Here is a 27,046-nt window from a genome sequence, read left to right as displayed (position 1 = left end):
TCTCTGTCTCTGTCTCTCTCTGTCTCTGTCTGTCTCTCTCTGTCTCTTCTCTTTCCTTACAATTCTTTCTCTTTCTCTATTTTGTTATTTTTAGGGAGAGACCAAAAAAAAAAGGCGCCAAACAAAAGAAGAGGTCTGAAAAAAAAAAAGCTTTACACACGCTATCGTCTGCAGGATAAATTCTTACTTCTGCTACGAAACCGTTATTTTAGCCATTAACTGTCCCGTCCCTCTTTCTCAAACGAAATATGAAGAAAAAAATAATATAGAAAAAAAAACAACAGACGGGAGGTTGGGGGGGGGGGCATCTGATGTAAAAATAGGAGAATGAGAGCAGAAGAAAATAGCTCATAATTCAAAACTCCCTTTTTCCATTATTCAAAGTTGGACGCTCCATTAAGACAGAAACCATTCAAAAGTGAAGCTAGGACATGAAATGTATCATAAATAAACATTGCTTTCTTCTTCCGGGTGTGCTTTTATTTCAAACAGTGATAGTTTTGCGCTGAGCTGACGGGCCCTTATTCCAGCCCCCCTCTTAGATACCCCCCCCCTGACCTCCTACTCAGCCCCCTTCTTCTCAAGCTTTTTTTTTTTTTTTTACTTTTATTTTTTATTTTTACTTTTCATTCTGTCCAGACCGTTTAACAGTTAAATATGAAAAAAAAAAATGCATGCGAACACACACGAGGCAAAGAGAAAAGGAATGGGAAGTGGGGGGGGGGGGGAGAGGGTCAGAACGGGAGGGACAAGGAATTCAGCAATAAGTGAAGTGTACACACAAAAAAAAGAGTAGATATTATAGACAATTTGAGATCCTTTCATTTCCTGTTACACTCAAAATGTGGAATATATATGCAAAGGTCTATCAATTTGGTCTGTATTTCTTTTCCAGTATATTTGAATTCTTGTTATGTATACATTTAATACTTTCTTTGGTTAAAAAAAAGTCTCTAAGTCTTAGTCATAACCTCCTGCAAGACTGCAGAATATAAAAGTCGAAAAAAGCTCGAACTTTGGACAAAAGTTCTTACCCAAGCAATGCAGTAATATCCGGTATGATTTACTTTATATAAAAAAATCCAGGTCTGTGTTTAATTTATTCTTAACCCTTCTTTCTCCATTCATCTGTCATTTGCCTTTGATAGAATTTCATTTTGATATTCTTTCTGAAAATATTGAAACCTGCCTTTTTACCTGCCTGGGTGTACCACTTAAGGGCCGATTTTGAGTTTGTGTTTCCACACAAACTGTCTTTGTAAACTTGTTAAAATTGAGCTTTACAATAAATCACGGATGAAGCATTACCAGAACAATTTACAAATGCTAACCTAATTTATTTCAATTTGGTCTTTTCTGAAAATAATAAAATAAGACCAAGAAGAATTTGATTTTCTCACTAAAAGTTGTTCATGTTTATCGAATATATAAAGCTAATTGTAAGGAGTATGTATCTGTGTATGTTTGTATGTATGTCCCGAATAGAAATCAAAACCCTTTGACCAATCTTGATAAAATATGACACGAACATCCCTTAGATCGCAAAGAAGACTGTAGTGAATGTTAAATGTCCCTCCCACAACCGGAGGACCCTAAAAATAATATTTAAAAAAATTTACAACTTATAAACGCAATTCACTTTACTAGATTTAGATCAAACTAGCCATCTTGCGATAGTTCCATTCATAATTGCATTTGGCGGAGCAGTGATAACTATTCAAATGAGCATGTAAGGTCACAAACCAAAAACAAAATGAACCATTTCATCATTAATAACTAATTCATTTAATCCAATCCATGTCGTAATTAACACCAGTCTTAGAACTACGCGTTTGCTTTACGAGAATATCATGTGGTCAGCACAACGTTTACTCTCCAAACCGAAAGCAGACGACATCAATTTCAGATCTCAAATAGTTCATTTTGTCTTGACATTTGATCTTAAGCACTTCATTGTTTAATTTTAGCCAGTGAAATATTAAACTTAAGTGAATTTATCTTGCGCTAATCGCAAGTGATCAGTTACAAAAAAACAACCTTATAACTACCAATAGCTGTAGCTATATCACCGGTTTACTATCTGCAAAAGAAGAAGAACAAATTTATAATATCAAATCGCGCACCCCTCGAAAGGTGAACAAATAGACTCGTCCATATATAAATGCATTCATCAATTTACGTAGTTGAACGACAGTGTCAGTTAAACTGGGAGTTCAAAGTGCAGGGTCACAACCAAAGACAGACGGAGTGAGTTGATATAAACTTGGCAAAAAGGTTTTAATTTAACCCAATTTCTCCCACTATTAAAATGTAATCTTATCTCCGTTACGTGTGCACAGGCAAATAGGGTGTCAACTACTGTTCAATTGGTAGGTATTGCAACGTACACATCATTGGTATGTTATACATGCAGATTTTAAAACAAAATAGCTTCTTGCATTCAGCATAATCTGCAAATACTTGTTTTTTTTTTGCCACCAACATTCTTTGCTCTTCCACTGACCCAGCCAAGATTGTCTCCGAACCAAAAAAAAAAAATGAAGCCAAAACATGAACAAAAACAAAACAAAAAATAAAATAAATATTTAAACATACGAATCATGTTTGTTGAGACTGGATATTTTTTATTTCCCCTCATCTAAAGCCTCTTCTTGCATTTATTGAATTTTGTGTAGGGGAAATACATGGGAGACATGTGAAATATTTAAATGAAATTGACATAGCGTGTCTAGATGTATATGCTCTAAACATAGATTAATATTAGAAATACATCGATCGAGTGAGAAGCTGATTAACTTAATGTTTTAAACAGTTTGAATGGGAACTGTTTCTAGAGGCACACAAATATTTGGAACTGGCACATGGGTCTATTTGGCACGTTAAAAATGGGAATTAGATCTAGACTCACAACTTGATTTCTGGAACATGTTTCAGCGTTGTCACATCCGACCACACACACACATACCTTGGTCACACGCACACCTTGGTCACAAACACACCTTGGTCACACACACACACACCTTGGTCACACACACACCTTTGTCACACGCACACCTTGGTCACACGCACACCTTGGTCACACACACACCTTGGTCACACACACACACACCTTGGTCACACACACCTTAGTCACACACACACACCTTGGTCACACACACACCTTAGTCACACACACACACACCTTGGTCACACACACATCTTTGTCACACACACATCTTTGTCACACACACCTTTGTCACACACACCATTGTCACACACACCATGGTCACACACACACCTTGGTCCCACACACCTTTGTCACACACACCTTTGTCACACACACACCTTGGTCACACACACACCTTTGCCACACACACACACCTTGGCCGCACACACACCTTTGTCACACACACACCTTTGTCACACACACACTTCTTTGTCACACACACACCTTTGTCAAACACACACCTTTGTCACACACACACACACTATTGTGTCATCATCATAATGATCCTCTACAATAAGGCTCCCTTTGTCTCGAGGGAGAAAAAGTTAAAAGAGTTTTCTTTTTTTTTTTCCTTGGGAGTAGGGAACGGCCTACTGCAAAGGAAAAAAAAACAAAACAAAATTCAAGCCTCGTCATCCCTCTGGCACAAACATAAGGAATTCCAGCCATTACTCCTGACAGTTGCAGGAATTGTCGCAAAGAAAGCTCTAAACACCCAAGGAGCCACAATACTGAACTTTAAGTCTGAAGACTTGTCTTGATTACACCTGTTTGAAGAGTCGAAAAAAAATAGGTTAAAAAAAAGCTAAATTTGAATTTAAAAAAAATACTAATTTAAAAAAAAGCTTATATAAGGGTAAGAACTCAACATTTAAAACCTTATGTCTCAATACTGTAAGATTTATTTCCTCTTTTTGATGTGAAACAAAATAAATAAATTAACACTATTTAATTAACCATTGGTTATTTTTATTTTTATTGATTATTGTTTCGTTAGGAAGCGTGAATTTTGCAATAAAATTTCGGGCAGCGTGGTTTGTAAATTGGATCTATTTTGCATCATACTTACTGCTTCCAGATAAAGACGGGGCGTCACTGCTAGTAGATCTTGATCTACCTAGAGTTTCACAATAACTCTAAGGCCAAGTAGCTCTCCTCTTGTTTTTCTTTCACAATTTGCGAGGTTTTAGGAGACTCGGAGAGTGTGGCGGTGGTGGTCAATAAGGGTCATCTCCTGAAAAAAACAACAACACATACACACATTCCAGCGCTGGAGGCTAGCGTCGAATGACCTCTGACCCGTGTATGATTCTTACCCCTAGACTGGAAGGAGAGAAATGTGGAAAGGGGGGGGGGAGAGGCTCTAAGGAAGTTGGGGGGTGGGGGAGTGTATCGATTTTGAAAGTGAAGATATGAAATTAAAGAAGAATATTCATTGGGATATTCGTGGTGTCTCAACTTCCTTCGTCTCTGTCTGTCTGTCTGTCTGTCATCTCTTATTTTCAATATATATATATATATATACATATATATATTTCTCCATCTCTCTAGTATCTCTATTTTTTTTCTGTTTTTCTCTTTTCTCTATTTTTCTTTTTCACTTTCTTTCTCCTTTTCTCCTTTCTCTTTCTTTTCCAATGTATCATTCTCTCTCCACCTCTCTCTCTCTTTTAGTTCATCTCTCTTTTCAACACTTTTTCTCATTTTTTCTCTCTCTCTCTCTCTCTCTTTTGTCGATTTCTCTCACTTTCTATCTCGCTTGTTCTTTCTTTCTCCCTCTCTCATTTCTTCCTCACACATATTCACACAGATACCTACTCCTCTCCCATTATTTTGTGTGTATCTCCCCCTCCCATTGTTCCTCATTCCCTACTCTAACTCTTATTTCTTTTTAATTCTCTCACTCTTTCTTATCTCCACCGATTCTATGATATCCAACCTATTGTTTGGGCCAGCCTGTGTCTGTGTTTCTCTCTTGAAGTACATACGTATAGACTGGACACAGTGGACCGGGCGATGGACCTTCAAGTGGAAACCATTATGCAAATAGTGCGGCCTATGACAAGGAAATGAGTCTGCTAGCGGCCACTCATTAACTCGGCTACTGACCGGCTGACCACCATATTTTAAAAACCGATCGATCCTTTTTCCATTCCGGCCAAAGCCGTATTATTATTCCGCCCAGATACCCTCTCTCGATCAATTTAGAAACTGCCCCCCCCCCTCTTTTTTTTTCATTCAAAAAAAAAAAATAAAAAAAAATCCAGCACTTTTTCTTTTTGTGTGTAAATGTTCACTTTTACTTACTGTATGTGTCTGCAAATATAAACACATATTCCTCAACTGAGAGTTTTCAATACATCCATGTCTCTTGATTAGAATAAGCAATGTCGCTTAGCGAAAATTTCTTTTCTCAATACCCAATTACGTCCCTTTAGATTCTTATTTTTATTTTTAGAAACAAGGTTTTTTTTTGGCTTCTTTTTTTGTTATAATCTGCGTCCCTGAATTAATATGCATGAATTTGTTCATACAGATTTAACCATGAGAATGAAATATATATACATGGGCGTAGCCAGGATTTTTTTTCGGGGAGGGTTTTGGGGGGGGGGGGATTCCACCCCCGACCTCCCCCCCCCCCGCGAAAAAAAAAATATATATGTGTGTGTGTGTGTGTGTGTACATAATTAATCTTTATTACATTCTGACCCTTTCGGAAGACGTTTATTGTTTATTGTAGACTCCCCGCTCTTGCTAGCAAGGGAGTCTGGGGGAGTTCGCAGCGCTCCACCAGCGCGGGGCGAAGCCCCGCCGCCGAGCACTATTTCTGGTATTGAAAGCCAACAAATGCATATTCTGAGGTATCTACAGTGCATTATCTTGCTATTAAAAAGTTTTATTTCAAAAACCTAATGTGCTATTCTTACTGACTTAGACCCTCTCGCCCCGTTCGGCGCATTTGCCGACAAGCTGTTTCCGCAACTCTTATTTTGCGTAATTCATTTTGTCGGAAAACATGTCCCGCAAAACCTCATGCGACGCTCTGTCACAACCTTACTAAGGATTCGACTCCCAGTTCGGCATATGATTTCTTTGATTTAGACCCGATCTCTCTGACTGACTCCTAAAATCTGTCTTAGCCATCTTTGTTGAGACACATTTAATGATTTTCAATTTCGGCAGAAGACTATTCACACTTAATTAATGGAGCCCAAGCCACTGGTAGAAATTTTTAACCTTTCTTGACTACGCTCTTGGAATTACATGCCTGTATTTCGCTTTAGTTTTTATATGGAAAAGGAAAGTTTTTTCGTCAAATCATCTGTTGAGGGGTTTTAAACTAAAAAATCTCTGGGTTTTTTTTTGTTTTGTTTTTAATTCAAAACCCCATTTAGCTACGATCATAGAATTTGGTGACTGTAGTTTGCTTTAAAATAATATCGAAAAGAGAGGTTTTCAACTCTAAACGCTCTGTAGGGGAATTTTAAACTCAAAACCATCTGGAGGGGTTTTAACCTTTAAAGAAAAAGCCATCTGGAGGAGAGGGATTTAAACTCAAAACTCCTTTGGCTACGCTCATAGATTTTATAGTGTGTAATTTGCTTTTTTTTTATATTGAAGAGGTACTTTTTAGCTTCAAACCCCAAATGTAAAGGGGGAGGGGGGTTAAACTCAAAACCCCTTTGGCTATGCTCATAGAATTTTGAGTGTGTAATTTGCTTTTTTTATATTGAAGATGGGGTTATTGTAAATTTTGGATGAGGTTTTAAAATCAAAATCTTCCTCAACTGTGCTGTTGGAATTTGGGGATTGTTGTTTGCATTTTTGTTTTGTTTTGTTTTTATAGAAGAGGGGGATTTAACTGCAAAAACCTCTGGTAGGGGGTTTAAAATTCAAAACCCCCTGTAGGGGGTTTTAAACTCAAAGCCCCCTGGTAGAGGGATTTGTATCTCAAAACCCCCTGATAGGGGTTTTTAAAATCTCAAAACCCCCTGGTAGGGGGATTTAAACTCAAAACCCCCTGGTAGAGGGTTTTTAACTAAAAACTGCCTCGGCTGTGCTGTGGTAAGTGATGATTTAGTATTAAAATCTCACCTAAAATAAACAAAATGAAAGCAAAAATCAGTCACTTAATTCCGTCCCCCCCCCGCAGGGGGGGGGGATTTCATTTCGGGGGGGGGGGGTTGAACCCCAAGAACCCCCCCCTGGCTACGCCCATGTATATATATATATATATATATATTGAGAGAAATATATACAGATTATGACATTAAGAATTGCGTCCCTTTCCTCTTGTCTTTGGATTTATATTTGATAGATTCACGGGTCCTTAATTGAATCTATATGATTGTTACAAACATGGCGATTTGAGAGAATTTCGTAGCGCGTGGAGATAACGTTACATAAAACAATACACAGATTGATGTATGAAAGTGTGGTATGCGCTCTGGGCTGTCGTCTCGATGGTCCTGGGTACGAATACGCCTGCCACTTCTTTGGTGTTACCTGCATGAAGGTCTTTGAGAGCCCTGAGGACATCATGATTAGGCCAGTGGTCAGTAGGTCATGGCGGCTCCTGATGGTCATTATGATCCTGTTTCGAATTTCTTCATTTGTGGTGCGGTCTTTGTGGGTGATACCTAGGATCCTTCTATAGCATCTTGATTCTATTGCTAGAGTCCTTCTCTCTAGTTCTGCAGTTAGCGTCTGTCACGACATAGAAACTAATTATTATAGTGATAAGCAGGGGCGGACTGGCTATATGGGCATTTGGGCAAATGCCCGGTGGGCCGGTACCCAAATGGGCCGGTAGAGCAACCGAAATGACCGCATCGATGTCACTATGGAACGTAAGAAATTGTTAAAGGTCTTATACTATTCTCTTATATAAAGGCCCTCTGAGCTCTGAGCGTTGTGTTTAAAAGCAAATCTTTCACAGACTCTACAGTGTAATACCATTTTAATGTAACACGTTTTCCGAAATAATGTAATAGCCTTCATACGTAGACAGTGCTACTAGTACGCTTTATACTTTTAGGGCCTACACACTTAGCGATTAAAAAGTAGCATAATGCCTATATTTTTAATAAAGATGAAGAGTTCACTGTATACATGCATATTAATATATTATCAAACTTGACACAATGACTTTGAGGACTGGTAGACCTAGAAATGGATGCCCATCATATGATATAGAATTTGTGGGCCGAATTGCATAGAAATGCCCGGGCCGATTTTGACAGTCAGTCCACCCCTGGTGACAAGTAACGCCAAGGGGTGTTTCTATGAACGTAACATAAGTTTATGTACATGAAATTAAAATATAAGAAATTCAAATGAAGTCTATAAAATAGCAATAGGAAACAGTTCCAAAAGTTGTAAAAAAATTACACAAAAAAAAAAAAGAAATCATACATGAATAGAGAACAGAATAAGACATAGAATCTAGATTATATATTGTAATTAACATCCAAAATTAGTCATTCTTGATGTAGTAGCTCAATGATCTTCTGGAAGTCTACGGCTGTACGTGTATCAACTCATCACCTGCCTCACGTGATACAATCTCTAGTTCCTCACTTCTTGAGTCATACCAACTCTCTCTTCTTGACGATACAGTTTCTAGTTCCTCACGTCTTGAGTCATACCAACTCTCTCTCTCTCTTCTTGACGATACAGTCTCTAGTTTCTCATGTCTTGAGTCATACCAACTTTCTCTCTTCTTGACGATACAGTCTCTAGTTCCTCATGTCTTGAGTCATACCAACTCTCTCTCTCTTCTTGACGATACAATCTCTAGTTCCTCACGTCTTGAGTCATACCAACTCTCTCTCTCTCTCTTCTTGACGATACAGTCTCTAGTTTCTCACGTCTTGAGTCATACCAACTCTCTCTCTTCTTGACGATACAGTCTCTAGTTCCTCACGTCTTGAGTCATACCAACTCTCTCTCTCTCTCTTCTTAACGATACAATCTCTAGTTCCTCACGTCTTGAGTCATACCAACTCTCTCTCTTCTTGACGATACAGTCTCTAGTTCCTCACGTCTTGAGTCATACCAACTCTCTCTCTTCTTGACGATACAGTCTCTAGTTCCTCATGTCTTGAGTCATACCAACTCTCTCTATCTTCTTGACGATACTGTCTCTTCCTAACGTCTTGAATCATACCAACTCTCTCTCTTCTTGACGATACAATCTCTAGTTACTCACGTCTTGAGTCATACCAACTCTCTCTCTCTCTCTTCTTGACGATACAATCTCTAGTTCCTCACGTCCTGAGTCATACCAACTCTCTCTCTCTCTCTCTTCTTGACGATACAATCTCTAGTTCCTCACGTCCTGATTCATACCAACTCTCTCTCTTCTTAACGATATAATCTCTAGTTCCTCACGTCTTGAGTCATACCAACTCTCTCTCTCTCTACTTGACGATATGTTCCTCTAGTTCCTCACGTCTTGAGTCATACCAACTCTCTCTCTCTCTCTGTTCTTGACGATACAATCTCTAATTCCTCACGTCTTGAGTCATACCAACTCTCTCTCTTCTTGACGATACAATCTCTAGTTCCTCACGTCCTGAGTCATACCAACTCTCTCTCTCTCTCTTCTTAACGATACAATCTCTAGTTCCTCACGTCTTGAGTCATACCAACTCTCTCTCTTCTTGACGATGCAGTCTCTAGTTCCTCACGTCTTGAGTCATACCAACTCTCTCTCTCTCTCTCTTCTTGACGATACAATCTCTAGTTCCTCACGTCTTGAGTCATACCAACTCTCTCTTCTTGACGATACAGTCTCTAGTTCCTCACGTCTTGAGTCATACCAACTCTCTCTCTCTCTCTCTTCTTGACGATATAATCTCTAGTTCCTCACGTCCTGAGTCATACCAACTCTCTCTTCTTGACGATACAGTCTCTAGTTCCTCACGTCTTGAGTCATACCAACTCTCTCTCTCTCTCTTCTTGACGATACAATCTCTAGTTCCTCACGTCTTAAGTCATACCAACTCTCTCTCTCTCTCTTCTTGACGATACAATCTCTAGTTCCTCACGTCTTGAGTCATACCAACTCTATCTTGACGATACAGTCCTAGACTAGTTAACATTTAGGGTTTCAAGCCACACTGACAATGGCTCTAAAACAATAATATTGTAACAATCGATATAGTCTAATTCTAACAATTAAACAATATTATCTACAGTTAGAGCAATACAAGACCTTGTGAAAAAAAACAACAAGTTACCCACTAAAAGTGAATAAATGACAATGGTTTTCAACAGCATCTGAGACCAAACAGTACTTATGATGATACTAACAGCGTCCAAGATAAATGACAATGGTTTTCAACAGCATCTGAGACCAAACAGTACTTATGATGATACTAACAGCGTCCAAGATTCGCAAGCATACAAGAATGTCGCCATGTCCAAGGAGTGTGTCAGTCAGACTTTTGTCTATTCTTTCCATATTCTCTTGAGCATCAGTGGTGTGGGCTGTGCTTGTGTAGCCAGAAGTTCAGGTTTGGTTACCACATCTGAAACGATAACTTCCAAGTATTTAAAGCTTCTTACGCCCTTTTCTTTTTCACATAGTACCAAAAAATACCGATGTCCTTTTTCAAAACTGTATTCCCTATGCTTTGTAAGATGCACTTTTTTTGTTTGCTTTGATTTGCATACCTTACTTGTTAGTTCGCAACACCAAGTCAGCCCTCTCTTCCTCTGTCCCTGCCTGAATCAGATGTGCTTTAGGATTCGAGACGACCGCATCCCTTTTATTAACCATGTGACCTGCTAAAGGCTTTAACCTGTGGCCAGGATGAGAATTTGGCTCTTCACCAACTTCTCTGTCAGGAGTCCCCCCGGCAGCTAGGTGATCATGTAATCACACCGGGCTTGTCATGTTGCACGGTCCTCCAAGCCACGACATGTTCCTCCTTCTCATGCTGGGCCGGAGGTCCAAGACCCACGGGGGGGCCCTCCTTATGCCTATACTGTCCCACCGCACCCGTGAGTTGACCATCACCACTCGGAACGGATCGGTGGGATTAGCCAGCACATCCCCACCACGTGCAGCTACACTCGCTAGAGCATACAGAGGTAGCTCACTGGGAGCCATGTTTGCTCTCGTTCTTGGCCTATCCACTTCCCCGGGCGGACGTTTCCACGGAGGTGCCACGATGAGGCGACGGGAGCTGGTAACCCTCCGTCTGTCTCTGCCAGATCACAATGACAATTGCAAATGCTTATTTTGTTTTCAATGCTAAAAGTAGCCAACATTTTATTTTCTCTGTTACACATGATTGTACAACATAGTCACGACGGCGGAGTCTACGGTGTTAGGCAAAGGGGAAAGAATATTAGCGTAACAAAGTGATGGTTGAAAAAAAAAATTAGGTCAACACCTTGACCTCATCAAAATGTGTTCACACGTACGACTGACCATAAACAAAAAAGTATGCCCTACGAAAGTTTCAGTACCATTAACTCAAAATTCTGAAAACTCAAAATTCTTTAGACGTTAGCATGGTAAAGATAAAAAAAAAGGGACAAAACTTTATTCTAACACTAAAAGAGGTCATTTTCTTTAGTAGTCTAAAGCCTTGCAATCTTTTTTTTTTTTCTTTGGTTACATTATGCGAGTTTTCAATGTAACGTTTTTTTTTAAAGTATGGACAATTTCAATGTTCTCTCCAGCTATAGAAAATGAAAACTGCATTTTCGTTCATCGTAGTTTAAATCGCTCTGTTACTTCAGGTATTCAAATCATTTTTTTGTTATATAATTTGTGTTAGGAGTGAAATGTATTTTCTAAAAGTTTGGACTATTTCAATATTCTCTCAAGCTACAGAAACTTTCATATTCTTTCATTTGCTTATGAAAGTCAGTTATCATTTCTTTATTTGTTTTTTTTTTAACACAACAACACGTCAAAGCGAAACAAAACTATTGCATATTAATTAACTAATGTGACGTCAACTTAAATGTAATTCGCTACAGAAAGTTAACAACAGTACCTCATGCTACAATACAGGCGCACACATACGACACACACACACACATACGACACACACACACACCACACATAAGACACACACACACACCACACATAGTTCTCTCTCACACACACGCACACATATTGGTTACTCCTTTGTTCTAGTCATGTCTCATGCATGTATCAATCTCTTTTTTTTTTTTTTATCTCGCCTTCAGCTCGCAAGTAGAAATTTGCAATATTAATGGTCATAATAAAATTTACTGCTCTCAATCACGGAAGGGTTGTCATGGCAACCCATGTCAATTAGAACTGAAGGGGTTAAAATTTACTAAGGCAGTTCACCATTCACACACACACACACACAATCAACACGCTCAGACCCGACCACGTCTTTAGTGAGATTAGTCAACACACACACACACACTAACGCGCACGTGCGCCTACTCGCGACTACCCACTATCGGACCGCAGATGACTATGTGGTCATTAAATTGGTGAAAACACGAAATGCTTTAGGCAAAGAAACGAAACAAAATGTAATAAAGTCAAAAGTCACTGAAACATCAGCTTATAGGGGCGTATAGGCCTACGTAGCTTTTTGGTAAAAAAAAAAATAGGTACCGGTACTCCGTGATTAGGTGCCGGTACTCCGTGATTAGGTGCCGGTACTCCGTGATTAGGTGCCGGTACTCAGTGATTAGGTGCCGGTACTCAGTGATTAGGTGCCGGTACTCCGTGATTAGGTGCCGGTACTCAGTGATTAGGTGCCGGTACTCCGTGATTAGGTGCCGGTACTCCGTGATTAGGTGCCGGTACTCCGTGATTAGGTGCCGGTACTCCGTGATTAGGTGCCGGTACTCCGTGATTAGGTGCCGGTACTCAGTGATTAGGTGCCGGTACTCCGTGATTAGGTGCCGGTACTCAGTGATTAGGTGCCGGTACTCCGTGATTAGGTGCCGGTACTCCGTGATTAGGTGCCGGTACTCCGTGATTAGGTGCCGGTACTCCGTGATTAGGTGCCGGTACTCCGTGATTAGGTGCCGGTACTCAGTGATTAGGTGCCGGTACTCCGTGATTAGGTGCCGGTACTCAGTGATTAGGTGCCGGTACTCCCTTATTAGGTGCCGGTACTCCGTGATTAGGTGCCGGTACTCAGTGATTAGGTGCCGGTACTCAGTGATTAGGTGCCGGTACTCCGTGATTAGGTGCCGGTACTCCGTGATTAGGTGCCGGTACTCAGTGATTAGGTGCCGGTACTCCGTGATTAGGTGCCGGTACTCAGTGATTAGGTGCCGGTACTCCGTGATTAGGTGCCGGTACTCCGTGATTAGGTGCCGGTACTCCGTGATTAGGTGCCGGTACTCCGTGATTAGGTGCCGGTACTCAGTGATTAGGTGCCGGTACTCCGTGATTAGGTGCCGGTACTCCGTGATTAGGTGCCGGTACTCAGTGATTAGGTGCCGGTACTCCGTGATTAGGTGCCGGTACTCCGTGATTAGGTGCCGGTACTCAGTGATTAGGTGCCGGTACTCAGTGATTAGGTGCCGGTACTCCGTGATTAGGTGCCGGTACTCCGTGATTAGGTGCCGGTACTCAGTGATTGATTGCCTAACTTTTAACTACTAATAAATAATAAATTAATAAAATACGTTAAAATACAAGAAAAGTAATAATTTTTTCCCCACATTCAAAAAGGTGTCTTTACGCCGTACCGGTGCGTACAGTCACAAAAAGATAGATATAGATAGATATAGATAGATATAGATAGATATAGATAGATATAGATAGATATAGATAGATAGATAGATAGATAGATAGATAGATAGATAGCTAGATAGATAGATAGATAGATAGATAGATAGATAGATAGATAGATAGATAGATAGATAGATATAGATATAGATAGATATAGATAGATATAGATAGATAGATAGATAGATAGATAGATAGATAGATAGATAGATAGATAGATAGATAGATAGATAGATAGATAAATAGATAGATAGATAGATAGATAGATACCACCTCTCCAACCGGTCAAAATAATAAGCATCTTAATCCTCCTTTCTAAACTAAATGTTGCGCTAGTAAGTCAGAAATTTTCTTCACACGATGATGCTATCACCTTTATAAACAATGGTGTTCGATCATCAATGAGAGAAGTGTATAGATCTAACAGGAAATTATGTCAACAAATAATTACTTAAAAGAAAATGCCAGTTTCATTGAGTTTCATTGTTATCTCAGAAACTTTGGTATATACAAATATTAGTTTGTAAAATGATGATTGGAAGACGCAAAGTAAAAGGCATAGTTTTCATTGTTATGTTTTTCATTACTGGACAAACTTTTCAGATGGATACATTTAACAACTTACTAATAGAAAAACCTAAACCTAATTGAATACGCAGAAAAAACACAAAGATATAGGTACTGTTACGTTTTCATATTGGATTAGACTCTTTAGACATGTAAACGACAAAATCACAGTTTATAAATACTTTAATCTTTATTAACACTGAAAACACTTTCTTGTTCATAGTCCTCCATTTCGGTTCTTCTTTCCTTTCAACACGCAATCGCACCATTTCACATTCACACTAAGATGCGCACGTAACACCCCCCCTGTTTAACAAGTTCGATGCACATCGAACGTCCAAAATACAAATCACTGAATATATTATCAGACTATTCCAAGTTAAAACAAATGGGTAACATATAAAACCATAATGTAATAACTACACAAAATCAAACACAATGTCATGTTAATACCAATACAATTCCAAAATGGAATAACAATTATATTCATCACAATAATAACTGTTATTATGAGCAATTGAAACCACTTCTGTTAACATATATCTATAAGTAATCATATTTTTATTAATACAACTCCCCACTCATAATCGTATGCCTGTACAAAACACCATCATTCCAGTCGTAATCAAATAGTTAACAAACAAAGTCTATCTTGCTCCATGCATATTGTAACAACAATATTCAATTCATTACACATATATTTATTCATTGTAGAATAGAACAATAATTAATGTCCATCATTCCCACCTTTTCTAATCCTATCTATATAATTCTAACATTATTGACATGCCATCCTTTCCGCTTCCCTCCTTTGCAATGATGTCCCATTGTGATCCTACTACCTAATGATCTAGCTGTACTGTTTTCTAGGCTGCTAATATCCCTCTCTTTTCTCGTATACGCCTCTTCACTATTGTACCTTGAATCCTTAATTCTAATTAATTGTTGACACTGTCTTCTAATATGCCCCACGTTGGGCGCCACTTGTTACGTTTTCATATTGGATTAGACTCTTTAGACATGTAAACGACAAAATCACAGTTTATAAATACTTTAATCTTTATTAACACTGAAAACACTTTCTTGTTCATAGTCCTCCATTTCGGTTCTTCTTTCCTATCAACACGCAATCGCACCATTTCACATTCACACTAAGATGCGCACGTAACAGGTACATATCTTATTCCATACGCTAGAACAAGCTCGTACAAGTGCTCCTTCTTCCCTAGTGCCATTAGAGAATGGAATGGGGTTGCCTGAATCAGCCAGGAAAACCAACGACTTGGCAGATTGATTAACATGCATGACTAGATGGACAAATAAAATGCGTAGGACGTGATTATCTTCATATTGAAGTAACGTCTGTAATATATAAGATAAGAAAAAGGAACGTTTCTTGTTCGATATGTTAGGACAAAATTGTAGAATTACTCTTTCTTCCTTTGCGCTTTTAGAGCACGGAACGGGTTGCCTGAATCAGCCAGGAATACCAACGACTTGGAAGAGTTAAAGTCAATGATTAACATGCATGACTAGATTTACCTAGGGACACGCGTAGGGCGTAACCATCTTCATTTTGAAGTAACGTCTCTATTTTATAAGATAAGACAGTGTTTGTTTTTCTTTTCTTCCAGCCATGATAATCCTGTTTAACCCAAGTATCAACATATAAATTGTAAGATATTCAATTACCATACGATAATACTGCAGCCCCAATTTAAAAAACACATATCCTTATTTTTAGTAACATTACAACGAAGTTCGATATTTCAGAAAAGGATACATGCTTAAACTTGTTTACACTTTTTAGAAAGTTCACATATATGAAATTAAGGGGGAAAAAAATTAAAAGAAAAATTATATATATGTAAATATTTAAACATTTATATTTTGCCTTTGGGGAAGAGTGTTAGCTTAATAAAATATTTCTTGCATGGAGAGATTCTGTCCAGATTTTAATATCCACCAACAAAACAAGCAATTTCCTTCGTGTACCCAGATCCGGCAGCTTTCGGACGCCATGCGAGTGACCTCTTCGTTTTTACTCATAATATTTCACGCGCTCGCTGGATGTCATTTGCAGTTATTTCTTTTTCGTGAGTAAAATGAAAAATATCGATTTTTTTTTCCACAAACGGTGTCTCCTGAAATAAATTCGGTTATTTTTTTCAAAAGCAATGTATTAAATTTCTGAAGGGGGGGAAGGAACTTGAGATATTTGCAAAATTTGAGATAAAAAAGAAAGAACATGGAATGGGGAGAAGAAAAAAAAAAAAGGGGGGGTGCGGGGGGGGGACCAAGGGAGAGAACACGATCGTCTTGCAGAGTTGTGAAAACCTTGGGACGCATTAAAGTGTGAAGGATGAAGAATAGATACGATTGTTTAAAAAAATGGAGTTTGAAGGAACGAAAAATATAACTGGGGAGAGGGATGTTAGAAACAGTTGAGAATGGGGGGGGGGGGGACGAGGATTTTAAAAAGTTGAGAATGGGGGGGGGAGGGATTGCAAACAGTTGAGAATGAGGGGAGAGGGGGATTTTAAAAAGTTGAGAAGGGGGGAGGGAAATCAAGTCAATAACTTTTATGAAATGTAAAGAAGGTTTTTAATGCCGGTAATTGATCAGACTCGATGTAGGAGCGCCATGCCATGGCTAAGATGGAGAGAGGAAAGGGGGGAGTTAAATAGAGGGGGGGGGGAGGGCGAGTCTGGACCACGCGCAAGAAGGAGCATTTAAATATATATAAAAAATCAATAGCTAATACATGTTTTCTAAGAAACCAAAAAAAAAAAAGAAAAAAGATAAATATTTGAAAATAGATTTGATTTAATAGAGGAAGATGTCCTGGACGATCTATTACCAAGATTTTTTTTGTATTTAAAAATATGATTTCTATCTTTCCTTAATAATTTAATTTTTTCTATTTTTGGTTGCATTTTCTTTTCAAACGTCTTTCTTTTTTTTTATTTTAGAATGACCTATATATTTTTTAAGGGGCGTTGGGAATAGAGTGGAACTTGGATGGGATATATAAATGCATCCTGTGTGTATTGTTTATGATAATATGGGGAATACAAAAAAATGTTTTATGGACATTGCTAGATATGAATACGTCTGCATTGATGTCAGAGTATATGGCTTCCATACATTCTTTCCCTTTCAATCTTCTTGTCATTTTTGGAAACAATTAAATTAATAATTAATATTTGTTCCTGTCTCACGTGAACAGCTGTCACTAGTTCATTAAGTTACATATAGCGTGGTGGCACTAGAGTAGGGAATGAAATTTAACTAGTAGCATTGTTATCAGTGCCAGATTTTTACTTAGTGGAGGCCCAGGACCTGGGTAGGATTAATGCGGAGACACGTACTCATTTGAAGATGAACTGTAAATACTCTTAATAATATTTTAAAAATATTAAAATATGTCGATATGGTTAAATAAGCGCTTATATCCCTTATTTTCTATTATTGAATATGCACATTTTTTTTTACAAATTTTATATTTTTGATATCCTTAGGAATGAGGCCTTTGCCGGCCGCTCAGTCTTTCGCACATATTTCGCCTTTAGTTCTATCATCACTTTTTTTAGAGAAAGAAAAGAATAATTATTATTTAGTAACAATTTGATTATTTTTATGTCTTCCTTCACATATTATTTTTATCTATCTATCTATCTATCTATCTATCTATCTATCTATCTATCTATCTATCTATCTATCTATCTATCTATCTATCTATCTATCCATCCATCCATCCATCTATCTATCTATCTATCTATCTATCTATCTATCTATCTATCTATCTATCTATCTATCTATCTATCTATCCTTTCTATCTATCTATCTATCTATCTATCTATCTATCTATCTATCTATCTATCTATCTATCTATCTATCTATCTATCTATCTATCTATCTATCCATCCATCCATCCATCTATCTATCTATCTATCTATCTATCTATCTATCTATCTATCTATCTATCTATCTATCTATCCATCCATCCATCCATCTATCTATCTATCTATCTATCTATCTATCTATCTATCTATCTATCTATCTATCTATCTATCTATCTATCTATCTATCTATCTATCTATCTATCCATCCATCCATCCATCCATCTATCTATCTATCTATCTATCTATCTATCTATCTATCTATCTATCTATCTATCTATCTATCTATCTATCTATCTATCTGTCTATCTATATATATATATATATATATATATATATATATATATATATATATATATATATATATATATATATATATATTTATCTATATATATATCTATCTTTTCTGTCTGTCTGTCTGTCTGTCTGTCCGTCCTCCCATTCAAATATCCACCCCCTCCCTCTCTCTATCTCTCTCTGTCTCTCTTTCCATATTAAAAGAAGCCTGTAAACGACGTGTGCTCATTATATTTTAGACATAATAAAATGAAATAAACTCATTAGCCGTTTTAAAAATATAAACTATTATTACACGATTTTAAATCCAATTTCCCATTAACAATGACACAAAATTAGATAAAAAGTTTGAACACGGAAACAAAGCTCTAAATATATTTTATTCTACTTCGGGCTTATTAATTTCATTTAAAAATTAGAACAAACATATAATGAATGCTATTTTGATAACGTCCGTCACATAAAAGAAAATTAAAACCTATAAAAAGAAACATTATGAGGTTGAAAAAACAAAATGGCCGATCGTACGAGAAGGTAGCGAGGCTAAGGTTACAAAACCATAATCTCGCAACCAAAATGATTGTTCGGCACACGCATAAAACTGCAATTTCATTTATTATGCCAGCTAAAAAAAAATCGATAGACATCCCCCCCACTGGAGGTCCCACCTCTCCCTTACTCTATGTTAGGACTTTTTTCCCGTTTTTTTTTTTCTAATAAAGGGGAAATGTAATTAAATTTTGTTAGCCCTAAAAATATGACGGGAAAAATTTTATGAGAAAAACTCATCATTTATTGTGGCGTGAGGAGGGAGGCAGATTTTTTTTTTCAGACTTTTTTTTTTTAAATCATAAAAGAAACTTGTATTAAATTGATAAGGGAATGGTGAGTCATTGTATTCAAGGACTTGCACAGGCGTCAACAAAGGTTTGAATCACTTTGATTTCTTTTTTTTTTTTTTTTTTCTAGAATTTTGAAATTAATGACTTTTCTGATTTCGTTGGCAATTGTACTGGAGAAGTTATCTGAAAAGTTGAGACCCAAGACTTTAAACATGCAACCAATATTTTTTTCCCACATTTATTATTTAATACTAATTTTAACAATTCTTGAGCTATTATGAAAATTAGAATAAGGTATGGGCTCAGAAAACATAGGCGTTCACGTGTAACATGGCGTCCGGCCTACATTGAAGACCTAAAGTCGTTTGGCACTAGATGAGAAAAGGCTGTGGAAGTAGCCTGTGTCCTATATCTGAAAAGAGACATTGTCGAGTGTGGTTCACTGGGCTGTCTTTCGGTCGTCTCAATAGTCCAGGGTTCATGCCCTGCCCGCTACCATCTCTCATCATCCTGCTGCGGGTTTGGAACTAGGAAGTAGATTATCTTGAACTCGGAAGAAAAATTCAAAACATGTAAAAAAAAAAATTAAGGGTAAAGAAACAAAGCAATTAATATAAGTAAATAAATAAACATATATATATATATATTATGGCCTCCTTCAGTCGCGAAGCGACTATGAATCATCTCATGGAAATGGGATGAATGTCTGGCTCGCCCACACATCAGTTCCCAGTTCCCCCCCTCTCCACTCAGCTGATGTATCCAAAGGAACGGCAGTGCCGATACAGTTTGTTGTCAGCGGCGTTGCAGGTTCTGCCAGGGTGTAGCACTGGGTACTGGCAAACTGCCTTAGGGTCGCCAGCTCCTGTTTTTTTCTCAGGGTTGACTCCCGAAGCCTTTCCCATGATTGGGTATAGCTGCAAGGCAGCAGAGGTTTGAACTCAGAGTTTTCCTTCTCCTAGGTGGGTAGCCAGCCATGGCTAAAGGTCCCCTCCTGCCCGAAGCTTACTGGTTTAGGCGCCAGTTACTCGCCTTTGCCCCTTCTCCTGTTAGTGAGAACGGTTCCGCCGGACTTAATATCTGAGTCACTCATGAAGGTTAGGAGTTGGACTGGTTGTCAGAGGCTATTTGAGATGCAGGCCATTAAGAAGCATTTTATAGGTAGTGGAGTGCTTACATCCATTACCACTTCTGTCAGTGACAACCTTGCGGAACCTATATATATGGAATATATATATATATATATATATATATATATATATATATATATATATATATATATATATATATATATATATATAATCTAAACGTCTACCTTCTCAATCGGAAACTGACTTAACTGACCTGCTACAGGTTAGACTTGCTTGGTTCATGTAGTTCATATACTTAAGTACTATTTATATTTACGCTTGCATCAACTTCACCTATCCCTTAGTCTGTTGGACCGTTGGGGCACCACACAAGCTCTGTCGACCTTCCTTCTCCATTCCTGTCTTTTGCTTTTGGACAAAATCTCCATCAATGGCAGGCCCGTCCATTCCTTTAAGTTGTCTTCCCATCGCTCTGTCTGCCTCTTCTTCTTTTACTTGGTACTGTTCCATGAAGGAAGGTCTTTGCGAACCCAGATGACCTTGTACTATGGCCATAAAATTAGTTTGGTTTTTATTTTACGCCTGCATGCTCCAAGATAATAGATTATTACATCCTATCCATGTTAATGTAGATGTGCATGAGAATAAAAGAATTAAACTCCGCTCCAAGTCATTTGGTTTCCTGGAGAGTCACGAAAGCCGTTTTAACGTGGCTTAAAAAAACAGCAAGGGTACATATATGAACGTGTCCAAAGATATATAATATGAAATCCATGAAAACGTATATTATTTTGCAATCACACATCAAATTTTATTTTGACTTGATCATGATCAACATCTAATACGTCACACAAAGATGTCCGTCTCTTTTAAAAAATATTTCCATTTTTTTTATGTTTACATACGTTTATGTATTTTATGCATTTTTTTTTTGGAAGAGGGAGTTGTATCGGATTCCAAATCTTACTGTTTGCACACGTGACCGAAGGATTTCAAAGAAGACTGTCCTCATCCACCCCTCTTTTTTCCCCCCTACCTCACTGGCATGTGGACTACAATCGTTAAATTATTCAGTGAAGTTGCTGTGGCCAGAATTTCATTTCATTTTATCTTATGGGCATCTCAGTCTTAACAGGCAACTATCGATTTTTTGCTGCCGGACCGACGCCATTTTTCAGTTGAACAGATTTAAAAGGAAAAAAAAAAAGCTCACCCCTCTATTTGAAAGAAAAGGTGGAACGTTTGGAGGGGCCGAGGGGGGTGTCTTATGAAAGGAGATGGGTGTAAGGGCTTAGAGGCTTAGAGTTGTACTTTGGCTAAGAGGCAGAGGTATTATAAGAGAGTGTCAGAAGTTGCCCAGGTGATGGCAATATTAGAGACTTTTAAATAAGACCTGGTCAGTGTCCTAAGTTTATTATCAACTATAGATAGCCAACTTTTGGGGTAGCAGGTACATATTATATATAAATATTATTTATAAATATATATATATTGTTGTAAACCTGGTGGTGACACAGATGGGGGTACTGCTGTGTGTATTCTTAGCCTTCCCAAATCGCCCAAGTCCAGCGCAGGTCGAGCGGTCAACTGTGACCAGTGACAGTACACGCCAGTTCGGCAACGACCTGTGTGTAAATATTACGCAAGCAAGTCAAGGCGATTGTGATCATTCTGAGTGGTCAAGAACGTTCCATCCGATTCTAGAAGGCCAGTAGAGACACTATATAAGAGCGAGTGGGTCAGAAAGACGGGACCTCACGTTACCTCGCAATGTGACCAGTACGAGGCGAAAACCAGCACGGTGTGTGAAGTCAGGCGGAGCAAGGCTAGGTTTTTGGACAGTTAGTGTAATAGTGTTGCCAACTGTACAGTGTTTGTAATGTATTTGCAATTAAACTGACTGTTACTTTGGAGCCCTGAGTTGTGAGGTTCTTTAAGTTCGTTGTGTTGTGTGGTGCAGTTGGAAGAGAGCCTGGATAGTAGAGCAGAGATCGTAACAATATATATAGCTCGTCCATCGTGGTTTGATTTTGACCGCTTTCGTCATCCAGGGAGCTGGGGCCTCTGCACTGGGGTTTAATGTATCTTCATGTGGCTGGTGAGACCTATATGACTGCTGAATGTTCGGCTGTACACTGGGCAGGTCATACCACTGGAGTTCATCTCAGGTTACCTTGATCGTCTTCTTTAACGCTTTTCTTCTGCTAGCGTTGTTCTCTTGTACTCTACATTTTTTTGCGCCAGGTTTCACAGCGCGGAGATTTCTAACAAAGATCCTAGGTTAATCTAGTAATGCAATGACTTAAATTCTACCATGTCATTGGTTTTCTTGGCTGACTCAGGCAACCCAAGAGGAAAAACCAGACAAACAAACTTTAAAAATAAAAAACAACAATCTATTAAAATCAATAAATTATGAATTTACTTTTAAATCTAAAACTCAAGTTGAATTCTCAATATCTGCGTATATCAGATGACAGAATATAATCAGTGCCATCAATGATCAATACTTTAAGTCAAGAATACATTACGTACACTGTCTATCTACAAGTAAACCGGGTGGCTGCCTGGTCATGCGGTTTTATACATGGTCTCGGGTTCAAACCCAGCCCGCTCCCATCCCCGTCGTCCTGCGGGAGGTTCGGACTAGCAAGTAAACTATCTTCAACTGTGAAGGAGCATCCGAAACATGTCAAACAAACATTTTTACAAACCAAAGTTTACCGAATTAGCCTGTTTAATAAAATTGTGTAGTCACTGCTTGAGTCTCGTTGAGTATTATCTTCAACGTCTTGGTTCAAAAGTTTCCAATGGATGAGACTAACTTCAACTCTCAATACGACTCTCTAACATATTTGCATTATTTAGCTTATTTATTTATTTATTATCAGCACGTTCAGCTGATCGTATGTGGTGCCCCAAAGGTCCAACAGACTAAGGGACAGTTGAAGGTGACATGCTTGCATACTAGCTAGCATATGTTTTTATGAACATTCTATATACATGTATGTGTGTGTTGACAGGGTTCTTAATTATATATATATACTACTGGTTGTCTCTTGTCTTGTTGTGTTTCTTAACTTGGTTCCTGTGACTCACTAGGGGTTTTTGGTACTTTCTTGGTTACTCAGAATTCATCAATACTTGCTTAACTCAAATACGAACACTTAATATACATCAACTCTAACTCCTTATATTCATGAATATCGATAATACTTTAATACTTAATAAAGCACACAATTATATCACTCTTATGAAATACACAAAACACCAGTCCATCAACTTATGAATATATAAACGCATAAATACTAGTCCAGGAAGTAAACGTCCAACCTTCCTGGACCGGGAGCAAGACCTTACTGACTAACACATTCTCTCGCACATTCAACGAAGACTTAATCACTCAGTTCACATCACGTGCAACACTTGGCATTCATAACAAGGGGATATAACAATCATATCAAACTAACATTCATTCTCGCCATACCTCTCCCTGACATGTGTATTGTTCTTCCTTTCTCTTTTTTCGACTTTCTATTTTTCAGTACTCAAAGAGTGTCTTCCAAACACGTACATATTAGAATATGAACGTTAAGATTCAACAATTTAAACTTTTTTTTTCCTTTTAAACCGTTGAAAATGCACGCGCTCCATTGAAAAGAAATAAAAAAAAAAAATCGTCGGAAGAATTTACAGTGCAACATTTTACCCCATCATCTTTTCTTGCTGTCTAAAATAAAATGAAATTTTCCGAGAAATGACAGCAACTTACCCAAATCTGCACACACACAAAAATTGATTTCAATTTTTTTTTTGTATTTAAACAAAAGAACAATATCAGAAAGCGATGCATTTTTTTTTTTGGGTTCTCTCTTTTTAAATTCTGGCTTTCCCAAAGATTATAATGACATGCTGAAGGCAGAAACGATTTCCATTCGTGTTTTTGTATTAGGAATAAATTGATTTTTCTAAAGGCATAATTTCAATCCCTGTGTTGGTGGCTCAAAGAGACCAGTGTTTGGGACAATCGTCTGGTAATTTAAAGCATGAAGGACATTTGGACACAGAATGTGAGCGTGTGGGTGGGTGTGTATGCGTTTGTATGATTCTTATTATCATTTGCTATTTGAAAGCAGTTTTTTTTTTCCCAGCATAATTAGACATTAGGTTTATTACAATTTTTTTTTTGTTTTAATATTTTGTGAGACATAAATGACGTCATGGGAACAGGAAAAGCTAATGATGTAAACGAAGAATGGGGGGGGGGGAAACTGGCTGGCGGATTTATTGAGGAGAAGAAATGATGGTAAGAAAAAATATTAATTCGTAAGTTTCTTAAAATTTGTGTCTTACTCTAAGACAGCCACAATCTAATCAGCGCCGATGGATGCGAAAAAAATGTAAAGTCTATTAGGAATCATTTGATACAGAGGCGGAAAAAAAAATCACTTTCCAGCTTGATAGTCGCTGCGATTACATTTTTAAACAATAGATTTGTTTCATTTTGACTTTTAATTGGCGGCTCAAAACGACTACAGCTTAACCTCAAACGTCCACTGGATCCGAGAATGGAGAGTGGGAGTAAAAACGTGACAAAACGTGATCATCGGATTGAATCCATGTATACAAACTCCTCTCACTAGCATTTATTTCCCTCATTTCAATATCTAACAAAATAATTAATTACCAATAATTTATTCAATAATTTGTTAAGTTTTGTGTATTGATTCATGCTTTGTCAGGTACAATGAATAATCGTGCAAAGCTTCAACTTGATCCGAGTATGTCAAGTGGGAGTAAAGAAATGTTAAAACTTTCAACAGACAAACAGGCAGAGTTGATATAAGCTTTGTAAAAAAACATAAAGGTTTACATATTTAAAAAGAATGGCTTCACTTTATGAAGACCTAAAGTAGACTTTGGATCTATTTTTAGCTCTCTACGGATTATGATAGTGTCGAATGTTCAATAGCATTTATTGTTTGGGGTCCTATTGTGACAGACAGACGGACTGACAGACTACTTTTCACTTTTCTTTTCAACAGTTAAATCACTATTTTTATTGTGCGTATCAAAAATATAATATTTCTTTTGCAAAGCGTAGATTTTGTCATAGGATAAATAGATAAATAAGTAATGCATAATGCTTTTTAACACGTCAGTCCACGCCACTACTTAAAATGGAGTCTATTGGTATAAGTTATGCCAATAATGCTATAGTATATACTTCTTATACTAGAGTTAATAAAGTTACAGTGTATACAAATGGAATCACAAATAAGTTCATTTTATAAAAATCATTCATTTTCTCAAGCCAAGTCTTAAATCTTACTAAACAAAACGAACATTCTCTAGGGATTTACTTAAAGTGAGATTATTTATACGCCGGAAATAAAAATGTTCATTTATTGATTTTGGATGGTCAGGGCCAGCTTCACTGAAGATGACCAGCGGTCATACCGAAGTGGGAGGGTAGAGGGTGAAAAAAAATGGGAGGGGGGGAGGCTAAATGAGACACACTGCTTTACAGGGCGTCCACTGTGTGGGGAGGTGGTGTGCGCGATATTTATTGATCTAAGCATCATAAGGTTCATATTATAATCTTTAAAATGGCCGGCAAGAGGTCTTCAGGGCCAGCGTGGTCAAAAAATGTAATCAAGACGTGTTGAAGACGTTTTCAAGACATGTTCAAGATGTGCTTGAGGTGTGCAATGGAAAAACAAGAAAGAAAATGTTGTCAAACAGTCGTATAAGTCCTTAACTCCTAAGTTGGACGAAGGGCTATGACCTTATAATTTACAACGCAATAAATTCACGTCTACCAACACCTCTTTTGTTTCACACTTATTTTAATCGGGTTTTCGGACTCTAAAATTTTTTTTAAGAACGGACTTCAAATTCCACACATCTATAACTGAGTAATATTCATCATTATCCTCACAATTATACACAAATAATTATTCTTAAAGTTTGTCAAACATTGTACTTTAAATTGTGACTACTTAATTTGTACGCTTACTAATAAAATATGCATGTTTTTGTTAAGAAAAGAGGAAAAGGCCCAAGGATTCCTAGTATGTAAACAGCTCGACAACTGAAGTCAAAAGCTAAAAAGCTGAGGTATCCTAAAAAAAAAAAAAGTTTGTCACTGACAGAATAAAAGAAATTATTTCATTGATATAACTTGAATTGGTATTTACATGATTTAAATGGAGCTTTAAAAAAAACATTCAGTTCTGTTGTTTCTAAAGAACTATCAATAGAGCATTCTGAGCTTACAATGGTTACTTGTCTATAATTACTAGCTTTGTGCAGTCCACAAAAAAAAAACAACAGAAATTTTGTTAAAATGCCTCAGCATTGAGCTTTGTCAACATTCTGATTCTTTGCTGCATAGGAGATGAGCCTGCAGCAATAGATCTAGTTCAAAGGAACAGATATGGAAGCATATCATCAGTCATCATCATCATCATCAGCATCAGCACCGCCATTGTTGGATACTTGAACGGCGGCTTGGAGGGGTCCTGTAACAAAGTTGCTAGCCACGTTTTCAAATCTGATCCTGGAAGAATCTGTCACGTTATTAAAGTGTCATGATGTTAATATCTTCT

This window comes from Biomphalaria glabrata, chromosome 5 (assembly GCF_947242115.1).
Source record: "Biomphalaria glabrata chromosome 5, xgBioGlab47.1, whole genome shotgun sequence".
NCBI classification, from domain to species: Eukaryota; Metazoa; Mollusca; class Gastropoda; family Planorbidae; genus Biomphalaria; species Biomphalaria glabrata.
This window is presented reverse-complemented; position numbering follows the sequence as displayed.